Source organism: Macrotis lagotis, unplaced genomic scaffold, assembly GCF_037893015.1.
Source record: "Macrotis lagotis isolate mMagLag1 unplaced genomic scaffold, bilby.v1.9.chrom.fasta BILBYCTG019, whole genome shotgun sequence".
In the NCBI taxonomy this organism is placed as follows: Eukaryota; Metazoa; Chordata; class Mammalia; order Peramelemorphia; family Peramelidae; genus Macrotis; species Macrotis lagotis.
In genome coordinates, this window is record NW_027421926.1 from 636,884 (window position 1) to 657,058 (window position 20,175).

Sequence of the window (20,175 nt, forward strand, 5' to 3'; positions counted from 1 at the left end):
TCAGATATTCCCACCTAAAAGGTGAGATGGAGTTATTGATTCAATCATTCCCCACCTTTGTGTTCCTCACCTTCACCACTGCCACTACAACCACTAGTATAATAATTTGCTGCTTCAGAAAATCTATTTAAGTACATTTAGTAATAGCCATAACTCCAAATATTGAATATCTCTCTAGTAACTTGAAGAGGTCCAGGATTCGCCTTTCTAAATGCCTTCCTGAGTGTTTTATACTAAATAGTCTCAGGAAAAAGTCCATGTCCATGCAGCTTGGTGTCACACATAGAGCACCAGCCCAGGAGTAAGAGTTCAAATCCGACCTCAGACACTTAACAATTGCCTAGCCATGTGACTTGGGCAAGTCACAACCCCATTGCCTTACAGAAAAAAAAACCTAAAAGAAAATAAAAAGTCCTTGTGGCACAGTACATAATCAAATTTAAAAAAAAACAGTTTTCATACTTCCAAACTTTCCCAAAGTTTTAATAATTTTTTTCTTTCCCTAGTCCTGTAAAATTTCCAACCTAAAAATCAATAGATAAAAGAAAGAAAAAAGTGAAGATATATTTCCCCTCTCAGAAGTGATATCCATAGAAGAAACAAAATCCTAGCCCCTGTTTCCATTCAGATTAGACCAGATTTTCCTCAAAAGACATTAAGATAACTTTGCAGATATTTGGTACAGGTTACTGCAAAATCCCTTTAATTCTCTGTATATTACATAAATTACACTTTTAGGTCTTTTTCATTCTTGTTCATGTTTCTTGTGTTCAACTCTCCTGGAGAACTGCTATGAAGCTACTGAAGGGTTTTGAGTGAGCAAGTTTTCTACACACACATACACACACACACACACACAGATTTATATCATATCTGTGGTCACTAGTAAGAATTTTCCAATAGTAATGTGAAAGAATGAAGTGAATACAAGCAGACCATTTAGATGACTACAGTAGTCCAATTGAGAGAGTGGATTCAAGAAATACATTTTGGAGGTAGAATCAACAAGACTTGCAAATAATATGGTGTGGATTGAAGTTCAAGATGATTCTGAAATTCCTAGGTTTGTTGACTTAGAAAATGGTAGTATGATCAGAAGAAATCTAGAAATTAGGAGTTATATGGGTTTTTATTTGCTTTGTTTGCTTTTTTTCAAAATGTGAAGCTAACGATATAGACATGTTGAACTTGTGACTGGCAAAATAGTATGGTGGAAATGCCTAGCAAGTAGTTGAAAATTCAAAATTAGAGTTCTGGAGAGTTATTGTGGATGGAGATAATAGAATTTAGATTTAAATAATAGATTTTCATCTTCATAAGAAGCAATACTCAGAATCATAAGAGTAGAAGAGATAACCAAGGAAGATAATGACTGGAAAGAATAGGACAGAACCTTGAAGGAACCCCTGTACTTTAGAATGTGTTGACAGAAGAATTAGGAAGGAGCAATGTCATGAACTCAGGGTAATAAGGTGAAAGGGACCTTCAGCAATGGATGCCACAGAAAATTCAAAGAGGGTGAATACTGAGAAAAGGCCAGTGGCCTTACAGATAATGGGTGGTGTTGAAGAGAGTTATTTTAGGGTATTAACAGTGAAGAGCATGAGATTGCAGGGATTTGAGGAGTGAATAGGTATTGTAATGGAAGCAGCAAGAAGAGGTTATTCTTTCTAGGTATTTGGCAGTGTACCGAATGAGGGCTACATGACAATAGTTTGAGGGAGTATAGGAAAATAACTATTATATTCTGAAAGCCTCACAAATTATTATATTACTTCAATTTAATTTTGGTGGCTAGAACAATTGTCCCACCCAAAAGCTTATTTTGGAGGTGAAGGTGAGTGACCTCGGAGATGTTCCAGGAAAGCCTAGTGGCTGTAAGGGGATGCTTAGATCCCACTGTTTGGATCATTCAGGTCTTATTTTAGGTGCCTTGAAAGCATGTTTTAGTTTCCACCTCAAACATGGGTTTTTGAGTTTCCCAAATTAGACTGAATATTTATACTTGCTAATCTAAATCTATCTTTTTTGGTAAATGACTTGCCCAGGGTCACAGGGCTAGTAAGTGTCTAAGGCCACCTTTGAATTCAGGTTCTGACACCAAGGTCAGTGCTCTATCCAAATTCATTAGTTGCACTTGCCTCTCTCTCTCTCTCTCTCTCTCTCTCTCTATCTATATATATGATAGCCATCTATAGATCTATAAATATATATATATATATATATATATATATATATATATATATATATATATATATATATATATCTGAGCTGATAAAAAGCTTTCTAAAACTATTGGAGATTTTGGGATTTGTAACTAGCAGGAGTAAAACAGTAAAGAAAAAGAAAAGAGTAGGAATGGAATGGGGAAGGGGTCTGTCTCCTTCAGGTGGATTGTAAAATCTTAGTTTACAGCATATATTTTTTAATATTTTTATGTACTAAAGAGCTAGTATATACAGTAGGCATTTATGTTTACTGGATGACAACTCTTATTTTCATTTGGAACCTATTTCCTCTTGTTCTATTTCAATAGTAAAAATGGTAAGTGGTCAGCTTTGTCTTCTGATTAAATTCTAGTTATTGTAATATTTCATCAAATGTCTCATTTCTCACCTCCTTAACAATAATGCCAAAATTAGAAATATAGCTCTAAAGTATCATGTTGTATTTGTTTTTCTAGCTAAAATACCTGCTGATAACTGAGTAAGAGACATTTGGCATCAGAATGTCTCTTTGTGCATCTTCTCATAAGTTTTCCCAGCTGCTCCCCATTCAAGATATTGGATGTAGCAAAGCTGAATTCAAAAGCTCACCATCTGGCCTTAGTTCTTCTGCTCCCTACAACTGCAGCCAAGCTGTTCTGCCCCTGGAACACAGTCCCCTTTATATTCCTTCATCTTATGTTGAAGGCTGCCATGAGTATTCAGCCATGGCTTTCTATAGTCCCATTGTGATGAACTACAGCATTCCTGGCAATACTAATGACTCGGAAGGTGGTGCCGGCAGACAGACAACCAGCCCCCAATATATTGTGGCCAACTCCTGGACACCTCTCACCTTTAACACTGTATTACCAGTCGTCACTCTTGTATGGAGAACCCCAAAAAGCCCCCTGGTGTGAAGCTCGGTTGGTGGAACATGTATTGCCTGTGAACAGGTACATTTGCCCTTGCTTCTGACTTGCAGTCCTTGCTGTTATTTTCTAAGACTTTGTTTTAGTGAATATGACTAATTTTATATTTTTAAAATTTCAACAATGCATAGAATGTTCTGGGTTTTTTGCCTGTTTGCATCCTTTCAGAACTAGTTCTACTCTTTTGCTCATTAAATCTCACTGATTTCCTTTTCCTTTAACCTACCAAGGTTTTTGCAGTTACTGCTATACTATTTAGCACTCAAATATGTGTTGTTTTGTGTATTAGTATTACTGTTTCGTGTATTAGCTTTGTCCTTTCAGTTGGACTATAAATGTTTAAGGGCAAGACCATAGTTTACTCATCTCATTCCATATCCCTAGTAGAATACTGAACACAGAACAGGAGGCCAATAAATGCTCTTTTGACTAATTTAAATATAACATTAAATTGCTAGGAGTGAATTGTCACTAAAAAATGAACTCTCGCTATACACACACACACACACACACACACACACACACACACACACAGACAAACACAGACATATATTCCCAACAGACTTACTGTCAAGGCTTTTGGGGCACCTCAAATATGTTATATAATAATTATTTTGCATGTAGAGTTTGTTTTGTTTTTGTTTTTGAAAGACAATGGAGTTAAGTGATTTGTCCAAGATCATACATCTAGGTAGTAATTAAGTGTCTGGGGTTGGATTTGAACTCAGGTCCTCCTGACTTCAGGGCTGGCACTCTATCCCCTGTACCATATGGCTGCCCCTAGATATATAGTGTATATCCTATATATGTATATATATATATATATATATATATATATATATATATATGTATATATATATATTGCACATTTAACATATAATATATATTATATATAGTATATATTTATGTAACAGAGCAAAACACTATAAGAAAAAGCTATATGACCATAACATAGTCTTTTTATTTACACAATACAGTACAATTAACATTTTACTTTGTATTGACTATTCAGAACTTTAATTTCTTCATTTGTAAAGTAAGAATAATACCATCTTCCTGGTGATACAAGTTTTGAATGGCTTCAGTACTTTTCTTCCCAGTTCTCCCTATTTTTTTTTTCTTTGACAGTTATCTAAAAGATATGCACTTTGCAAAATTATGCCAGACTTCTTTTGATCTGGAATATGCTATTAACCATTGGAGTTTGCCATTAACTGAACAACCTCTAGCTATTCTTTTTTTTTTCCTTATTAAAGCATTGGGTTTAGGTGACTTGCCCAGGGTCACACAGCTAGGTAATTATTAATCGTCTGAGGTCACATTTGAACTCAGGTCCTCCTGACTCCAGGGTTGATGCTCTATCCACTGCACCACCTAGCTGCCCCAACCTCTTTATATTCTTAAGGGTAGAAAATTCTTGCTTCTTTAAGTCTTATTATCCAGGATTTCATGTTTAATTCAAAGTTTATCATTTATCAGAAGTATCAAGCTCTCCATGACAGGGCTGTTGTGGGGGTCCATAAAATGCTTAACAAAATGAATAAAAGACAGTATTACATTTATTGTTGTTTAATTGTTTCAGTCATATCTGACTCTTGGAATTTTATGGGCAGAGATATTGGAGTAATTTGCCATTTCCTTTTCTAGGATGTTTTACAGATACAGAAACTGAGGCAAACAGAATTGAGGGACTTGTCCAGGGTTAGCTAGTTAGTAGGTATCTGAGGTCAGAATAGATCTCAGAAGGAGGAGTCTTCTTTACTCCTGACCCAGTATCCACTGTACCACCTACTGGCCATAGTAAAACACAGATAATGTTAATTTGTGGTTAAATTGTGAGCCCAAGGGGCAGCTAGGTGTTAAAATGTGACCTCGGACACTTAATCATTACCCAGATGTGTGGCCCTGGGCAAGCCACTTAACCTCATTTATCTTGAAAAACTTTAAAAAAAACAAACAAACTTGTGAGCCAAAGGGATCTGTTTCTATTAGAGTTTGATACCACTAAATTTTAGACATCTGGTTGGCTGTCAGACCTTTGTGGAAAATTTATCTCATGAGACCTTCACCAGATCCAACTTGTAATTAGAATACTGTGGTTTGTTTTATGAATATCACTACTACCATTTACAAAGAGTTTCTTGGAGATTTATAGCATTATCATCCTTTTTAGCTTTGCATTAGAAAGTAAAGTCTAGATTAGGTAAATCACAACACTAATTCATTGTTGATACAATTGTGAACTAATCCATCAATTTTGGAGAACAATTTAGAATTATGCCAAAAGAGTTATTAAACTGCCTATACCCTTTGACCCAGCAATACCACTAGGTCTATTAACAAGATTGTTCAAGGAAAAAGGGAAAGAACCTATAAGTCCTGAAATGTTTATAGTAGCTCTCTTTGTTGTGGTTAAGAACTGGAAAATGCAGAAAAGGCTATCAATTGGAGAATGACTGAACAAGCTGTTGTATATGATTGAGATGGAACATTATTTTGCTATGATAAGCTCAATTATCTTAGCAAAATAAATAAAAACTTTTTTAAAAAGCAGGTAAAGACTAGAAATGAAAGCTAGGTAAGGATCTAGTGAGGGGAGGAGTGGTTCATATGATTTGGATGACAGTTACCACCACCAAAAACATATTTCAATTCCAAAAACATATTTCAATTCCTTCAATTCTAGTTTCCCTGATCTTGGAATACCCTTGAGATTTCTGACCTTCTGTCCTCCATTTGAGAAACATTTTTTTAGAAGTAATTATGTCTATTTGATCATTTCTCCACTCCCAAAAGCATTCATTTCTGTTGAAGCCTTGTTAAAAGAGTATTATGAGTAATGATTTTATTTTATCTCTTAAACTCTCTCATTGAAATCTGTGTATCACTGGTATTCCTATATTAATTGGTTTAGGCCAATTATCTTTTGAAGGCTTCCTCATTTTGGAATTTTATTTCCAGTGAAAATGACAATGATGTATGAATTCCATTCTTAATTCTAGTGGAAAAGGTTAAAAAAAATAGACTTTATTTTCCTTTCTAATTTTTATTTAAACACAGTCCCCAAGAAAAAGTAAAAAAAAGAGTAATTTGGAATAAAGAAGATCTAGATTCAAGTCCTTCCTTCACACGCTACAATTGTGTGACATAGATACTTCTCTAAGACTTAAAATAATGGATAGATTATGGACAAACTGTCCTACATCAGAAATAAATATATTTTACTAAAGAACAAAGTAAAATAACAAAAATAATCCATTGCCTGGAGGCAGCATAGTGCAGTAGAAAGAAATCTAGATTTTGAGTTAAAGGATCTAGATCAAATTCCAGGACTGTCAGTTTGACTTTGATCAGTTTGCTATCTGTCTAATATAGGGATTAATATAGATGATCTGTGAGGTTCCTTTCAGCTATAAGTCTATGTACTTGATCAACGCCAAATAGTTATTTCAGTTAATAATTCAGATTCTGGAATGATTAGAATCTTTTTTTAGCCTAAATGATCTAATTTGGTTTTACATTGGGTTGAAATTCTACTTCATCATAGTTGTGTAGTTGTATACAGAAAAAGCAAAATAAATGAAGTAAATGTCTATGAAAATTTCAATCAAAACTACTACTAAGAGATAAAATGATATGTTTGTATCTCTAATCCAGACAGTTTAGTAAATTTGATTCACTTTATGGGCCCACATATTCAACCTTAGAGCTGAGTAGACATAACGTATATGTTGAATTGGTTTAATTACATTTAAACCTTCAGGTTTTGTTTGTTTTAGAAATCTTTTCAAGGAAAATTGTTAAATAAAACATGCTCACGATGATTTAATTAATTAACTGATTAATTGAAATTAGCAATCTAGACCAAATCTGAGGTCTTTATTATGATTATCAGTTTTGGAGAGTAAGGATTAGACATGAGACTTTTTCTCATGAGGAAGATATTTAGGTTTGCAACAGAACTATTTTTCTCTCAGTTGGGGTTCTTTGACTTTTACTTGTAAAGAAATTACAACATGTTATTCATGAACCTTTATTTCCATGGCAAAAATTATAGTAAAATTATGACTTCAATGAAATATTAGGCTTGAAGACAGAGAAGGAAATGTTTTAGCTTCCCCCCCACAAACATATGAACTAAAATAATTATATATTATTTATGAAAACAGATGGAGATCTGGTTATTTAGATAAATTTTGAAACTTTTCTAAAATTTCCTGAAGTAAAAAGGAATTTACTGTATTCCATTTCTGTCACAATTTTGTTATTATGGTTGTCTACCTTGTTGAAGTGACATTTCTGTAGATTTTATCTAACGAAGTTGAACATAGTTTGAACTTTTTTTTAGAATGAAGGCTTCCAAAAGACAAAAAATAAAATAGATATTTGTATTTTCTGTGGACATTAATAGCATGTATTTCTTCTTTTGAATATGATTACTTGGTGGCAGAATAAATAAGAGTGCTTGACTTGAAATCAGGAAGATTCTTCTTCTTCCAAATTTCAAATGTAGCTTCAGAAAATTACTAACTATATGACCCATGGCAAATCAATTAACCCTGTTGGCCTTAGTTTTCCTCATCTGTAAAATGAGTTGGCGAAGAAACTGTATGTTTGCCAAGAAAACCCCAAATGGTATCACAGAGTCAAACATGACTAAAGAAAGGACTGAACATCAATAACTTCTTTTGAGAAATACTTCTTCATAGATTTTGACCACTTAAATTTTGGGAATGGCTTCTTTTCTTATTTATTTGTGCTGGTTTTCTGTGTAGTTGGTAGAGCATCCCTTCTGGAATCCTCCCCCAATTTACATTAGAATGTTGAATTTCTGTTCTAGGAGTAATCCTATTATACTTCAAAACTCTTAGAATATGAGCCCCCACCAGTGTCCTTCTTATTAAAAGCTAGCTAGTAAACACAATTAGCTCACAGTAAAAAATAATTCTTTTTTTTTGGCATGGTAAGGACAATAGTTATAAAATATTCTTCCTGTAAATCTGTAACATATTATTCCATACATACATACAAATAGAAATGTCTATGACCTAAGGAGTCAAAGAATTCCTTAGATCCCAAAAATATTCAAAGCAACACTTTTTAAAGTAGCAAAGAACTGGGAACAAATTAGGTGTCTGTTGATTAAAGAATGGCTAAATGAATTATGATGTAATAGTGTGATGGAATTTTATTATACCATAAGAGAAGATGACCATGAATCCAGAGAAATTAGGAAAATTTAGATGAACTGATACAAAGTGAGATAAGAAGCAGAAAAACAATATGTACAATGCTACAAATATTTTCCCCCACAATATAAAAATAGATTTTTGAAATAAAATTAAGGAAGAAAATTGGATGGAAAGAGAAATATTTAATTTACTTGTGGCGCAAGAGTACTAAAATCACAAACCTTCAAGTCATTCATGATGAGTATATTCTTGCCCCCCCTCCCATAGCCTCCTGGAATTTATTTGTGTCCTGTCCCAAAAAGCCAAAATTAGGATGAAAATCTTAGTTCTGATGAGCCCATTGAGCTGAGGGAGGGGAGTAAAGAGAGACTGCCTAGCTCTGTCCTCTGCCCCTGGAACAGGACTCTGGGGCTCTGACTACATTCAGATCCTGATCGTAGTCTATGACCCCCCCATAGAACAGCAGGGCCCCCCCACCTCAGGCCCGTGGCATAGTGGGGTGCTTATGTTCATTCACAGACCATGAGGGAGGACAGAGCCTCACACTGAGACCCTTGTGGGAATGTCCCAAAAGCTCAAGAAGCACCCCAAAACCAGGCCCAGGCTGGGAAAATTAGCAAGCAGAGAAACAAAAGGAAGACTATTGAGAAATATGTTGAAAATGAGCCCAAGAAGGATCAAAATACTCAGTCTGAAGATGAGGAAGCACAAGCTCCTGCATCTAAAGACTCCACGAAAAACAGAAATTGGGCTCAGGCTATGCCAGAGCTCAAAAAAGACTTTGAAAATCAAATGAGGGAGTTGGAAGAAAAACTGCGAAAAGAAAGGAGAAAGATGCAGGAAAAACATAAAAAGGTAGTCAGCAGCTTAGTCAAGGAAATCCAAAAAAATGCTGAAGAAAATAGCATGCTAAAAACCAGCTTAGGTCAAATGGATAAAACAGTTCAATAAGTTATTGAGGAGAAGAATGCTTTAAAAAGCAAAATTGGCCAGATGGAAAAAGAGATAAGAAAACTCTCTGAGGAGAACAAATCCTTCAGACAAAGAATAGAATTCAGGGAGATTGATGAATTTACCAGAAATCAGGAATCAATACTTCAAAACCAAAAAAATGAATAATTAGAAGAAAATGTGAAATATCTCATTGAAAAAACAACTGATATGGAATACCTGAAAGTCATGATCAGGAAAAGAGCCTTGACATTACTACAGGAAAATTGCCCTGATATTCTAGAAGCAGAGGGCAAAATAGAAATGGAGAGAATCCACTGATCCCCCAAAGAAAGAGATCCCAAAATACCAACCCCTAGGAATATTATAGCCAAGTTCCAGAACTCCGAAGTCAAAGAAAAAATATTACAAGCAGTCAGAAGGGCACAGTTCAAATATCATGGAGCTGCAGTCAGGATCACAAAGCACTTAGCAGCAACTACTTTGGAAGCTCATAGGGCTTGTAATATAATATACCGGAAGGCAAAAGAGCTTAGAATGCAGCCAAGAATGAACTACCGAGCAAGGCTGAATGTCCTCTTCCAGGGAAAATGATGGACTTTCAATGAACCAGGGGAATTTCAAAGGTTCCTTTTGGAATGGCCAGAGCTGAACAGAAGGCTTGATCTTCAGATACAGGACTCAGGTGAAGCATGGAGATTGGAGGAGAGGAGCGAAATATGAGGGACTTAATGAGGATGAACTGCATGTATAGAAAAATGATACTGATAATATTCATATGAACCATCTAAGTTAATAGAGCAGGTAGAGGGAGCTTTTATAGTTCAAGCACAGGAGAAAGCTGAATTCAAAGATAGAATATGGTATAACAGTAGGCCAAGATATTTCACACAATAAGATTTTTTTTTTATTACAATGAACTATTGCAATGATATGGAAGGGGGGAGGCAAGGGGGAATGAGGGAACCTTTGCTCTCATCAGAGATGGCTAGGAGAGGAAACAGGATATATACTCAATGGAGAATAGACATCTGGAGTAAGAAGGAGGGGGTAGCAGGGGGAAGGGGTGGGGATGTGAATAAAGGAGGAGAGGATGGACCATGGGGGGAGAGTGGTCAGATATAACACATTTTCTTTTTTACTTCTTGCAAGCGGCTGGGATTGGAAGGCCTCCCCAGGACCATTGGGCCAGGTGGATTCTGGGCCTAAGGGGTGGTATGGGGGCTCAGGGCTTCTTGGCCCCAGGACCAGGGATCTGTCTGCTGTGCCACTTAGCGACCCTACAGCAGAGTCAGAGTGAAAGGAGAGAGAAAATATAGTAAATGGTAGTGGAGAAATAAGAAAGAAGGGAGTTGCAATCAGCAATGGCAACGTTGGAAAAATATGGAAGTAAGTTTTGTGATGGACTTATCATAAAGAATGTGATCCACGCGTGACAAAGTGGTTGGTGTTGGAACAAAGACTGAAGCACATTTTTTGTTATTATTATTTGGGGGAGGGTGCAGGGCGAGTGGGGCTGGGTGGCCTGCCTGGGGCAACAGCGTGATCTTTGGGTGCCTGGGTCCACATTTGGACCCAGGTGCTCCTGGCTCAAGGACCAATGCTCTGTGTGCCACCCAGCGACCCCTATTATTATTATTATGTTATTTTATTTTGGGTCCTTTGTTTTTCTTTTCTCTTTTTCTTTTTCTTTTTCTTTTTTTTTTCCCTCTTCTTTTTGGTTTTTGCAAGGCAGTGGGGATCGGGTGGCTTGCACGTCACACAGCTGGGTGATTGTTGGGTCTACGAGGCTGGATATGGGCTCGGGTGCTCGTGGCTCCAGGGCTAGTGCTTCTTCCATTGCACAACCTGGCCATACCTACAATTATTACTATTATTTTTTTAATGTTAATTTTTTTCTCTCCCCTTTACTTTTTTCACCCAAGCAAGTCTATCTATATTCATGGGGTGGTATTTTGTTTACTTGTAAACAAGAATATTTTATTAATGTAAAAAACATTTGTACAAAATGAGAATAAATAAATAAATTAAAAAAAAGAAAGGCAAAAAAAAAGTCTTAGTTACTTCTTTTCATTCTAGTTTGAAGTCAGAATATCCAGAATACGGCAGAAGAGCTGAGAAAATGATGAACCATTGTAGAAAGTATGACAACAAAAAAGAAATGTATCATTGTCATTATAATGATCAAACTTGTTCCTAAAAATAAATTTAAAAAATACACTTCTACTTTCATTGAAAATTTGCTCTATAGGTATGGCATTTTGCATATCTTACCAGACCTGTGTTAATGTGTTACTTAATTGTGTTGAACAGCTATTTTCTCCTTCTCTTTAATATGTGTATGTATTTATAAATATATATATATATATATATATATATATGGGTTTGTATGTATGTAAGATATAGAGCTATATCCCATCATTATCTAGAGATATTTAGCTATAGAAATATATCTATATACATATCTGTATATATACTTATATATTTATAAATATAAATTTAGTTTGCTGAGGAAAGCAGAGAAGAATAGCATATACAGAAATGGAGATGATATAAAACCAAAAGTCCTCAATAAAAATTATTAAAACAAAAAAAGGAAAATTCTCAGCTATCTTAGCTAAATTCACTTTGGAAAATTTAGGATAAGAATGGAAGTTTGTGTCCCTTCAGCTATAGTGGAGGAAGTAACCAACGAGATCATTATTCACTGAAGTATTTTGTTTTGTTTTGGTTGCTGCTGTCAACAGTCTAAAGTCATCCTTTGTAGCATGAATAGAGGAAAAATTCTGACATTTTGATCTTTTGGGTTTTGAAATTTATCATATTCAAATATGAGAGATTTAAAACAGCCTTTTCATTCTTCATTTTAGGATTTCACATTTCTTTTTTAAAAAATACATTTTCACCCTTATCTTTTCATATCATTTATATTCCATCTCATTCCTTTTTGGAGAACCATCCCTTATATAAGGGAATAATTTTTTTAAAAAAGGGAAATAAATTCTACAAAACTAAACAATATATAAGAAAGAACTGATGCCATATGCAGGAAACCATATCCATAGTTCCTCATTTCTATATTAAAACAGGGAGAGTCAATTGAATTTTGGTGATTTTTTCTTTGAACATTTACAGATGCATTTATTCTATGCTATAGCTGAAAAAATATAACATTGTAAGGATAATGCTTCAAGTTCAGATTCATTGGAATAACTATACTGAGATTTAGAGAATTAGAGGGAATCTTGAGCTTGTTTCTTTGTATCTTTTTCATTAAACACCTCTGACTTCTACTTTTTCAAATTACTAAGTGCCAGTTACATGTGAGGCATTTTACAGGGGATAACAAAGATCAAAACAAAAACAAAAACAAAAAACCCCTGCCTGTTTTTTATGAAACGTATATTTTGCATACATAAAAATAAATTTATGTAGCTTTTTGAGGTTTGTCGAATTCTTTCCACACAATAATTCTATGACATTATCAGTGAAAGTATTATTATCAACAGTGGGCTGATAAATATTTAACTAACTCTCCAAATTAAAAAAAAATCCCACAAAAACTTATTACACTTTTAAGTTTAATTTGCATTATTATATTTTTCATCACTTTCTTAAGTCTAGATAGCCAACAACAACAACAACAACAAGTCAAGTCCTAATTTGTAGCATCTGTTCATTTTTCAGATGTAAATGCTCACACTTAAAACTTAAAGGTTGGTTTTATCATGAACCTGTTTGAGCTGCCTCCAACGTATCCCTGACTATTATCCTCATTCAGATGAGTGACCTGAGGCTTAAAGAGATTAGTTTGTTCATATAGCTAGGAAGTATCAGAACTAGAATTTGAAGCCAGGTATCTGATTACAAATTTTGGTCTCTTTTTCAATATATCATGTTTTCCATAATTTACATTTGTAGGTTACCTCTCCTGAGGTTATTGTTATTTTAAGCTTTCTCTGTAGTTATTAATTAAAAGACTTTATCTCTACTAAAAGAATGCTAAGTATTAAAAAAGTTTTAATGAGGTGAATTGCAGAGTGTAGAAAAGTCTCTTTTTGCTCCCCTTGGAATTATTGTAGCAATTGAAGCAAAATAACCTCTTACTCTATTTTGAATAAGACCAATTCTGCAACTATTGTACAGAAGATACTTGTCTAGTCTTTGTGTATTTCATCAACTGCCTTATGAAACGACATAAGGAAAGCCATAATTATAACGACTATTAATGATGTATTTACACAATATGAATCAGTTGGCACAAACCCACTGACTTTATGACTGTTCCAAGAGTTCATCCATTCTTTGTGTTCACATATATCTCAGATTGACTGAAACTTTTGCCACAATCATCACTGAAAAATGCTGACAATGAAATTCATAGAATAAAGAAAAAGAAGCAAGGAAAATGACAGTGAATTTTTGTGATATTTTTCTTACTGATATTAAAAATATTGTTTCTTTGATTTTTTTTTCTAATGAATATTTCTTTGCCACTAGAGAGTCAGTGAAAAGAAAAGTCAATGGAATCAGCCCCATTATCAATAGCCCAGGCTCAAAGAGGGATGCCCACTTCTGTGCTGTCTGCAGTGATTATGCTTCTGGTTACCACTGTGGTGTGTGGTCATGTGAAGGATGTAAAGCATTCTTTAAAAGTAGCATTCAAGGTAGGAAAACATCAGTAGCTATATTTTTGTTGTTTTGGTTTGGTTTTTCCAGAATTTGTTATAAATAATTTTGCAGAGGTGGTTTCATAAAATCTTTCAACTAAGTCTTTATGGCACAGAAATTCAAGAGATGGAGTCTCCTTGGGCTGGTGAAATTTAAATTATGTAAGGAGACATATTTAATATGAAAGATGACAAGTATTTCCAATTTTTGTCTTCCTGAGATATGATATTAATAGAGATTATTGTTCCTTAGGAAAACCTAAAGACAATCTATGAAAAGAAAGATTTGTTTCAACTCTCAGACAACCTCAAATTCATTTTTCTTTTGGGAAACATTGATTTAAGGGAGCAAAAAACAAATCAAGACTTTCTTATGTGCCAGATAACTGTGTTAAGCATTGGGCATACAAATAGAAGCTTACAGAAAAGATAGTCCATGCCATTACATACTTTTTTTTTAAGTTTCTTTTTTTCTTTTTGCAAGGCTTGCCCAAGGCCACACAGCTAGGTAATTATTCAGTGTATGAAGCTGGATTTGAACTCAGGTACTACTGACTTCAGGGCTTGTGCTTTATCCACTGAGCCACCTAGCTACCCCCCATTACATTCTAATGTAGGAAAACAAGGGATAGTCAGAGAAAGAGAATATAACTTTTTTTTTCAACACATGGGAACATACATTAGTAATAGGGCCAGGAAGGCATGGTTGATTCCTTCACAAAGTGGAGGCTTCTGAGGGAATTGGAAATGGAAGAATGGGGTGAGCCTTGTAGAGGCTATTCCATGGTCAGCAGGATATAGAGGTGATAGGCTTCCAGAGTGAAGAGGCTCCAGTCACTAAGTAAAGCTCTAGAGTGAAACAGCAGAACTATGATTCTGAAGTCCAGAAGATCAAGAACAAGGCTGGGAAGACTTAATAATATGGCATGATTCTCCTTGAGACATTTTTATTTTATAATCATTAACAAGAATAAGAATCATAGATTAGATCTCAATGGAATGGTTATGGGAAATGCCCATTTTCTGGAGAAAAAGTCAGTTTTTCCAATAATCTATGTAGCATTCAGTGCCTTTGAAGCAAATTATTTAGCCATGAAACATTTTTAGCAATGGACTAGTCATTTTTTTATCCCATTTTGTAGACTATCCTTTACTATTTCTTCCTTTACTGTTTACTTCCATCTCACCTTTCTGCTTGTTGAAATAACATTTTTTCTTTTTCTCAAAATCCAGAGATATCCCCTCTATCTTTTTATTTAAAATTTAAATGATGTATAGTTGCTTTAAACCAATCATCTCTTATCTAATCTATTCCTTTTTCTCCCTTTCTTACACTAAGTGATAACTCACATTTCTATGGGGCATCCCAAATGTTGTAGGGCTGCTTTAAATAACTTAAAACTGCATTAAAAATTTTAGCAAACTCTTTTTGTAAGTCCTTAGTTCTATAAGATAGATAATACTAGTATTTCCCCAAAGTGTAGATGAGGAAACTAAACCTTTAAGAGATAAATTAATAGTAAATGGACTAGAATTCAGGTCTTTTGATCTATTCTATTATAAAACTTTTTTAATTTTCCTTGTGTTGCTTCAGATAAGGAGGGTAAAGTGTAAAGTGGATTTTCTTCAGTGTCTTCTCATTTTGTTATTCTCTCACTAACCTCTTATTCTTACTTTAGGCTAGCTTCTACTTAGCTACTCAAAAATTACCCTTCATATTTTCCCTGAAAATTTTTAATATTAATTTCAGTACTTCTTTGTCAGCTAGCTGTCAAGAAGCAAATGAATTTGAAATTAAGTCCTGCTCTGAGGTTTACATAATTGGTGATAAGGCATCAAATCTACAGATTTAAAGAGAATGCATTTTACCTAAGAAAATAAAACCTGCTGCATAAACTATTCCTGACATTGAGTTCTTGATATTCAACATCATATTATGTAGGTGACCAGATCTAATCTGCCTATGCATTAAGCCACTTCTATCTCCCTTTTATTCTTCTCCATCTTTGCCTTCAGTTATAACTACAGCAATCATTCTGCTTTCCATCTACTTTTGTCAGTCTCCCTCTGTTCCTACAGAATTTTTTGTAAAATTCCACTCCAAGCACGCCTCTTAACAGAAATGTGGCTGACCAGACATGTGGAATGAGGCATATGTTTTCAGTTTTGTATTTTAACTTGCTTAACTCCTCTTATTTACAAAAGAGAATGCTTTTTAGTGTGTTTAGGAGTCCTTGGGAATTGAGAGTTATGTAGAGAAATATCATTAACACATAAAAATGAAGTTCTCACTCTTATTTTGCTATTACCCAGCGACTAGAATGCCAAGACTGTTAACAGCTCATCTCTGCTAATTCTTGTGCCCCTACACTGCCTGTACTGGAACCAAGAGATGGTGTCCAGACAATAGAAGGGTTTACTACTACCAAATTAACGTTTTAATTTAAAGATTAATCAGCAACTAGTTGAACATGGGAAAATTGAGGTATATAGGAGCGACAGAAGTAGAATGAAGAAGGGAGAGATGCTAAAGATGAAGTTATAGGACTAATTCATTCCTTTTTTTCACACCCTTCTTTCTCTGACTTTTCTGGAAAGTTTGAGAATGAAGACTCAGAAGAATGATAATCAGAAAATAGACAATTATTATAAGAAAAACTTGACATAAAAAGAAATTATAGTTAATAAAATAGTTAATGAACTTAATACATTCTTCACCTTATTTTTTAAATGAACCTTTCCCCCCAAAATGTGCATTTTCTTTTGTTAAACCTTTCTCAATGTAATTCTAGCAAATGTGATTTTGTCAGATGTTCTTTCATGTATTTGACTTTCTTCCAGAAGTAATGTCATGAACTTTATTGTGTGAGCTGCTTTGTAAACTCTATTCCTCTGAACTCTCCATGTTATTTTTCTTTCTAATAATTTTTAAATGAATTATTTGGGAGGGGTTATCATTGTAGAATATTTTTTAAAAAACTAGTGAGGGTTATCATGAATGGTTTTCAGAATTCTGGGAGAGATTTAAAAGCTTCACAATTTTTCTAGAGAAGGAAGTAGAATTATGTTTATATTTCAAAGGGAAGTTGCAGAATTTTCAATTATAATCATGTTTGTCAGCTAAATGTATAGTAGTTGTCTCAAACTTCATTGGGGTCAAGGTATAGTATGTCCAACTGCGGCTGATCACATCAATACAAACTCAGACTCTTTACAACAGATCAGGAACAAATAATATGTTTGAATATCTGAAGTGGAGAAGTCTCTAAATGTGCACTCCTCGTATTTCTTTTAAGCTACTATAATTCTGCTGAGCTCATAGAGCACAGGCCTATCTTTGATGTGAGCAAACCATGCTAGGTGATCCTGCACCAGTGTCTCCCATGTTTCACAACAATTTCTCAGTTCTTCAGAGAGACCTTGATGGTGTCCTTCTTCTGACTGCCATGTGAGTGCCTGTCTTGTATGAACTTTCTGAAAAATGATCTTTTAGAAAAATGTACTTTTGACATTCAAACAAGGTAGTCAGGCCATTGGTGTAGCATTTTCTGTGGTAAAGATTAAATACTAGCTAAAATACTGTAGTGACTAAACCTGTAGCAGAGTAATTAACTTTTCTGGTGTTTTTATTTTTGTTTTTTTCCTAATGACTCCAAAACACCAATTCTTTACGTGGTAGAATCAGGGAAAGACAATAAAGACCCTCTATATCTAAATTGATTTTGATTTATTTCAGAGAACTTTTGAAGACTATTTCATTTTAATCATTTAATTAGTGCATACTTTGTACAAGGCCTCATCCTAGGCCTATCCCTCACCATCTGAGTTTAAATTTTATCATTTATATATACTCAGAAAAGTACAAGAAAAGTTAAGGAGCGAAGAGGGTAAGGAGACATTTGAGGAAGTATTCACCATATATTTGTTAAGCCTTGTGCATGAAGAGAACTAGGGTGGTAACCCTGGTGAAATTTCTTCTACTTAAAAAAGTGAATTTTTTCTGTTTTCTTTAGAAAAGAAACTATGCTGAAGTATATTTTCTCCTTTGCTTTGGAAGAAAAAATTAGATTAAAAAACAATCATTCAGTGATAACAATGATCTATTAGATGCATTATCTAAATTTTGCATATTTTTGAGCTTGTGATGAAAATTAATCACAAATCACTTTCATGAATCAGTGGTTACTAAAATTAAATTAATATAATTAAGTTAATAAAATAAAATTAAATTAATATAATTCAGTTGTTAATTAAATCATTTTTTCTCTAGAAATGGTGAGACCACGGTAATTTGTCCTTGAAAATCTTTTGAGTATCTTTCCTCTGTCTTCAGAAATTGCTATTGGCTACCCAAATGAAGCAGCTGTTTTGTTTATAGCCACCAATTTAGAAATATCCATTCACAGAATTAGGGCTACATGTCCAGAAACCTAACTATAAAAGTCTAGGCCAGCAAGCTGCCTGAAATTTCTTTGGGTGGCTTTTGTTCCAAAATTCAACTTCTAAGGTAGCATTTCCCAAAGTAGGAATTGAATACTTTGAGATTGTAATAGCCAAGATTTACCAAACAATTTAAGGTTCACAAAGTACTTTAAAAATGATTTCTTTTGATTTCTTTTTTAATTTTCACTTAAGGCAATGAGATTAAGTGACTTGTCAAGCATCACACAGCTAGGCAATTTTTAAGTATCTGAGGGTGGATTTGAACTCAAGTCCTCCTGACTCCAGGGTCTATCCACTGTACCACCTGGCTGCCCCTAAAAATATTTTCTTGCTTCTCCTCATAATAACAGTGGGCAATAGATGCTATTTTAAAGATGAGAAAACTGAGAGAGGGTGTAACTTGTCTAGGGACACAATTGGCGCATGTCTGAGAGCATCTTTAAATTTGGGTCTTATGCCATAATAATCTCAAAGTCTTTAGTGGTATTTAATAGAATTTTTTGAATCAACTTCATAGGAAAACAAGGCAAAGTAGTAGAAAGAGCACTGGTCCTCAGATCAGAAGGCTTAGATTTGTATCCTGCCTCTCCCTTCCACTGACTAGTAATTTTGCCCTTCTTTACCTCAGTTTCCTCATCTGTAAAATGAGGGTATTGGACTAGAGGATCTTCTCTATCTCTTCCAACTCCAACACTTTCTATGTCTGGGGTGAGTAATTTATGGGAAAAGTTGGCACATGAAATGTTTCTTAGAGAATAATATTTAATATTTTAAAGGAAAAATAGCTGCAATCCAAAATTTTCCCAAAGAACCTCTTTTTAAGTGACTGGGATCACAACTAGGGAAATGGTAACCAAGGGAATGACTGATCTAGACAGCTGCTGCCTTTTATTCAGAGAAATCACGGTACCAACATTTATTAAATACCTGCTATATGCCAATCACTGATTAAGTCCTGTGGGTAAAAAAGGCTTTAAAACAACCCCAACCTTCAAGAGGCTCATTATCTAATGGGGAAGAAGAAGTCTATTTAAGTGCTCCTGTTAGAACCGCATCTTGACCTATTTCAAACCGAATAAGTTAGTGTATCCAAAACTGAATTCATATCTTTCCCCCAATAACTTTCCTTTTTCTGGTGAGGGTACCAGCAGCTCCCCAGTTATTTTGTTGCCACCCACCACACTGCAGCCTCTCTCATTCCCCATATCCAGTCTTGCAAATGGCTATTGATTTACTCTTTGTAGCACTTCTCACATATGATGCTCCTGTCTTCTGACCTGCCACCATCCTGGCAGGTTCTCATCATCTCATGACTGGACTATTGCAGTAACCCCCTGCCATGGGTCTCTCCCCATCTCAGTTCATCCTCCACTGAGCTACCAAAGTGACCTTCCAACAGTGCAGGTCTGACCATGCCACCCCTCTATTCAGTAAGCTCCAGTGGTTGGTTCCCTGTTGTCTCCAGGATCAAATATAAACCCCGCTGTTGGTTATTCACAGCCCTTCATGGCCTGACTTGTCCCTTCATTTCTAGTTGTCTTAAACCTTATTTCTAGTTGTCTTAAACCAGTTTACTGCTTCTATCCCTCCTGGTCTTCTCCTCCTGGCTTCTTTCAAGTCTCAGTTAAAATCCTACTTTCTCCAGGAAGTCTTTCCTATCTCCATTAATTCTAATGCCCACTTAGCTGAATATTTCCAATTTATCACATTCTAATTTGTTTGTACGTAGTATTTGTGTGTTGTCCCCCTCATTAAAATACTTAGAGGTCAGGGAAGTGCGCTA

At 34.9% G+C, this 20,175-nt stretch overlaps 1 pseudogene; it reads left to right on the forward strand.

Moving 5' to 3' along the window:
* Positions 1-2,689: 2,689 nt before the first annotated feature.
* LOC141504012 (estrogen receptor beta-like) overlaps positions 2,690-20,175 on the forward strand; it is a 28,281-nt pseudogene continuing 10,795 nt past the window's right edge.